Consider the following 5,000-nt stretch of genomic DNA (forward strand, 5'->3'; position numbering starts at 1 on the left):
TGAGGTGAGAGGAGAGGAGGAGACGGAATTTAACCCATTCAACTCCGATGACAAGATGTCTTGTCATTTGGTCAAATAAAACAAAAAATCATAAAACACCAAAATGTTTGATCAAACACCAGAAAAATATGACGTCAATCCTCGCTTCGCTCGCAGCGAAGCGAGGACTGACGTCATATTTTTCTGGTGTTTGATCAAACATTTTGGTGTTTTATGATTTTTTGTTTTATTAGACCAAATGACAAGACATCTTGTCATCGGAGTTGAATGGGTTAACCTCATTGGCACAGTGACACACTTCATGGGTTTTGTTCTGGTTAAGGACTGGATGCTAATCTATACAGATAAGGGGATGAATTGCAGGCCACAAGGGATTTTGATCGATCCAGACCGTCTTCCTAGTGGTCTTCGACCTCTCGCCCAGAACGAATTTTCTTCAGGAAAAATGAAGAATAGATGAATCTGAAGGTGAAAATTTACAGTAGACGGAGATATAGAAGCACAAGTTAAAAGAAAATGAGTGAAATTAGAGATGAGGTTGAAGATAGACATATAGACGAGGGAGATGAAAATGAAGTTGAAATGAAATGGACTGAAATGGAGTGAAGAAGAAAGGAATTTGATGTGAAATGAAAAGAATAATAACGAAAACTCGGAGGGAATATGAGAGGAAATTGAGGTTATGGAGACATTTAATTCCAAAGCCAAAGCTGTTAAGATCGAGATGGAAATGGTAAGTGGGAAAATGAAGTTGAAGTTGGAGAGGAGAGTGAGATTAACCTTGTGGTCAAAGATGAATGTGGGGTGGTCGAGGCAAAGGTTGACATTAAGATTAACATTGAGATCGACAGCGAAGACCACGATGAGCTTGAGGATAAGGTTGAGTTGGAAAGGAGGAAGGAAAAGAGGTAGAGGAGGAAAAAAGAGGAATTGAAGAGGAGTAGGAGGAAGAAGAGTAGGAGGAGGAAGAGGAGTAGGGGAAGAAGAGGAGTAGTGGAGGAAGAGGAGTAGTGGAGGAAGAGGAGTAGTGGAGGAAGAGGAGTAGTGGAGGAAGAGGAGTAGTGGAGGAAGAGGAGTAGTGGAGGAAGAGGAGTAGTGGAGGAAGAGGAGTAGTGGAGGAAGAGGAGTAGGGGAGGAAGAGGAGTAGGGGAGGAAGAGGAGTAGGGGAGGAAGAGGAGTAGGGGAGGAAGAAGAGTAGGGGAGGAAGAAGAGTAGGGGAGGAAGAAGAGTAGGGGAGGAAGAAGAGTAGGGGAGGAAGAAGAGTAGGGGAGGAAGAAGAGTAAGGGATTAAGAAGAGTAAGGGATGAAGAAGAGTAAGGGAGAAAGACTAGTAGTGGAGGAAGAAGAGTAAGGGAGGAAGAGGAGTAAGGGAGGAGGAAGAGCAGGGGAGGAAGAAGAGTAGGGGAGGAAGAAGGGTAGGGGAGGAAGAAGAGTAGGGGGAGGAAAAAGAGTAGGGGAGGAAGAAGAGTAGGGGAGGAAGAAGAGTAGGGGAGGAAGAAGAGTAGGGGAGGAAGAAGAGTAGGGGAGGAAGAGGAGTAGGGGAGGAAGAAGAGTAGGGGAGGAAGAAGAGTAGGGGAGGAAGAAGAGTAGGGGAGGAAGAAGAGTAGGGGAGGAAGAAGAGTAGGGGAGGAAGAAGAGTAGGGGAGGAAGAAGAGTAGGGGAGGAAGAAGAGTAGGGGAGGAAGAAGAGTAGGGGAGGAAGAGGAGTAGGGGAGGAAGAGGAGTAGGGGAGGAAGAGGAGTAGGGGAGGAAGAGGAGTAGGGGAGGAAGAGGAGTAGGGGAGGAAGAGGAGTAGGGGAGGAAGAAGAGTATGGGAGGAAGAGGAGTAGGGAGGAAGAGGGTAGGGGGAGAAGTAGGGAGGAGTAGTAGAGAGTAGGGGGAGAGGAAGAGGTAGGGGAGGGAGTAGGGGGAGGGGATGAGGGAGAGGGAGGAGGAGTAGGGAGGCGAGGAGTAAGAGGAAGTGCTAGTGAGAGGAGTAGGGGAGGAAGAGGCTTCCGCGTACTCGTGCTGTCCTCGTCGACGATCGAGAGGCGACTGAAGAGGATTAGGAGGAGAAAGAGGAGTAGGAAGAGGAAAGGAAGTCGGAGGAGGAAGAAGAGTAGGAGGAGGAAGAGAGAGTCGGAGGAGGAAGAGGCGTAGGAGTAGGCAATAGGAGTAGGAGGAGGAAGAGGAGTAGGGCAGGAGTACGAGTAGTTAGAGGAGGAAGAGGAGTAGGAGGTGGGAAGAAGGAAAAGGAGGCGGAAGAGGAAGTATGAGTAGGCAGGAAAGAGGAGTAGGCAGGAGGAAGAGGATAGGCGGCGAAGAGGAGTAGGAGGCAGGAAGAGGAGTAGGAGGAAGGATGAGGAGTAGGAGGAGGAAGAAGAGTAGAGGAGGAAAAGAGTAGGGCCATGTCGGACGATTCGAACGCGGCGGAAGCCGAGTCGGAGGGGCCCCGCGTCGCGGCTTTACTCCTCTAACTGCTGCGGACGCCGCGACGGCCGGCTGCCGCCTCTGTCGTCTTCTTCCTCCTCTGATCTTCCTTCGTCCTCCTCTACGTCTATTCCTCCTGCTACCTTCTTCTTCTTCTTTCCTCTCGACTGCTTCTCTTGCCTCCCTGCACATGCTTCTTGCCTCCTCCTACGTATCGTCGTGCCTCCTCTAAGATCGTGGCTTCCGCCTCTACGTCTCGTCCTCCCGCCTCTACTTTCCTTCTTCCTCTTCTACTTCCTCTTCCTCTTCGACTTCGGATCGTCTTCCTCGTCTACGTCTTCGTCCCTTCCTACCGATCTTCTCTGCCTCCTCTACTTCCTTCTTCCCCTCGACGTTCCTTAACTTCTGCGTCCCTCCTCTACTTCTTCGTCCTCCTCTCTTTCTTCTTCCTCACTCTACTGCGGTCTTCCTTACCCTCGCTCACTTCTTCCTTCCGCACCGCTACGTCGTCTTGCCGCCTCTACCTTCTTCTTCCTCCTCTAACCTTACTGCTTCCTCCTTACGTACGTCTCCTCCTCGACGTCTTCTTCCGTCCTCGACTGGCTTCTGCCTCCTCTACTTCTTCTGTCCTCCTCAACTTTCTTCTCCGCCTCCTCACTACTCTTCTTCCATCCTCTACTTCTTCTTCCTCCTTACTTCTTCTGTCCGCCTCTACCGTCGTCTGCCCCTCCTGCTACTTTCTGTCTTCCTCCCTCTACTTCTTCTTCCTCCTCGTACCTCTTCTTTCCTTCCGCACTTTCTTGCTTCCTCCGCTACTTCTTACTTCCGCCTCGACGTCTCTCTTCCCTCCTCCCTCTACGTCTTACTGCCTCCTCTACTTCTCTATCCTCCTTCTACTTGCTTCTTCCTCCGTCTACTTTCTTCCTTCCTCCATCTACTTCTTGCGCCGCCGCGACTCTTCTGCCTCCGCTTACTCTTCTTCCTCCTCTTACCTTCCTTCTCGTCCTCCTCTACTCTTCTTCCCGTCCTCCTAGACTTCTTCTTCCTCACTCATACTTCGTCTTCCTCCTCTACTTACGGCTGCCTCCGCTAACTTCTTCTTCGTCATTGCCTCTACGTGCTTCTCTCCTCCTCTTACTCCTTCTTCTTCCGCCCTCCTACTTACTGCTTCTTCCTCCTCTATCTTCTTCCCTCCGCGACTTCGGATCTGCCTCCCCTACCCCCTTACATATTCCGCCTCTACGTACTTCCTTCTTCCTCCTCTACTTCTTGCTGCTCTACGTCCGCTACATCTTCTCCGCCTCTACTGCGTCTTCCCCGCTACTCTTCTGCCCCGCTACTTCGTCTGCCTCCGCGTACTTCTTCTTCCTCCTCGACTGTCTTCTTCCTCCTCTACCTTCGTACTTCCTTCCCTCTACGTCATTCTGTCTGCCTCCTCTACGTACTTCTTCTTCCCTACTTTCTTCTCTTCCTCCGAATTCTTCCGTCTCCTCTACTGCTGCTTCTTCCTCTACCTCTCTTCTTCCGCCTCTACTTCTCTGTCCTCCTCGACTTACGGCTCCCTCCTCTACTTCTTCTTCCATCCTCTACTTCTTCTTCCTCCTCTACGGCTTCTTCCTCCTCTACTTGCGGCTTCCTCCTCTACTTCATCTTCTTCCTCTACTTCTGCTTCGTGCCTCCACTGCTTCTGTCCGTCTACTGCTGTGCCTCCCTCCTTCTGCTTCTACGTGATCCCCACAGCCCTAGAGCCTCAGTCTCGACCCGGCCCGCTTCTCGCAAGACCTGTCCGCCCTCCGCCCCCACCAGTCTCCGTCGTGAGTGCCGCCGACTCTCCTTCTGCTTTCGCTCTTTCAAGTATCCTTCTCCCTTCCTCGTCATCCTCTTCTTTTATCTCTTCTTCGCCATCGCCATCTTCCTCCTGCCTCCTCCTCTTCTTGTCCGCTTCTAGTTCTTCTTCGTCGTGTTCCCCCGCCACTGGCTCTAGATCTGCATCCTCCTAGCCTCCAATCGCGCTCGTCGCCATCTCCATCGGCCCTGCCTCCTCCTACTCTTCTTCTTCTTCTATTGCTTCTTCTTCGTGTTCCCCTTCAGGCGCTTATCTCGACCCCTGATCCTGTCAAAACGCGCATCGAGTGGCGCGGACGTCTCACCACTTCCTGCGAAAACCAGACATACCGCCACACATGAGGGCAGCGCCCCGACAAACGCCCGCCTATCCCGAGGAGGTGAGCCCTTCAGGTGTGTTCGTGAACACTGTGTGGCCACAGAGGCCCCGTGTGGTCTGGACAAGTCCTCGCAAGCAGATAAGTCCGATTTTTAAGGTAAGTCCGTCCCAAGAACTGGGGTGGTCTAAATCCTCGGCAGCCGCTTCCCTTTCCCCCCGGAAAAGTGGTGGTGATGGTGTGTTTTGAGTGTGTCTGGGTCTCACGTTCGGGAGAAGGAGGAACGGGGGCTGGCAGACTGGATCGTGAGTGGGGGGCCCTGGTCGGCTCTCGTGAGGGTCCCGGCAGCGCAAGAGGACTTTGTGGGGTCTGGGGGACCTTGGAGGCGGAGACTCCCTCTTGTGTTTTAGCCCCCCCCCCCCTGCTGGCC

General features: G+C 52.1%; 1 protein-coding gene across 3 annotated transcripts in view; it reads left to right on the forward strand.

Annotated features, from left to right (window-relative positions):
• LOC143029593 (uncharacterized) overlaps positions 1–5,000 on the forward strand; it is a 1,250,372-nt gene that overhangs the window by 53,170 nt on the left and 1,192,202 nt on the right. Inside the window, exon 1 of one of the 3 annotated variants that reach the window (XM_076192295.1) lies at positions 4,633–4,729. The exons of the other annotated variants lie outside the window; for them this stretch is intronic. The gene's annotated coding sequence lies outside the window, so the exon portion shown is untranslated. Of the gene's footprint in view, positions 1–4,632; positions 4,730–5,000 lie in introns of those variants that run through there. 3 annotated transcript variants of the gene reach the window in all.

This window comes from Oratosquilla oratoria, chromosome 11 (assembly GCF_046742065.1).
Source record: "Oratosquilla oratoria isolate Oo_2021 chromosome 11, ASM4674206v1, whole genome shotgun sequence".
Classification (NCBI taxonomy): Eukaryota; Metazoa; Arthropoda; class Malacostraca; order Stomatopoda; family Squillidae; genus Oratosquilla; species Oratosquilla oratoria.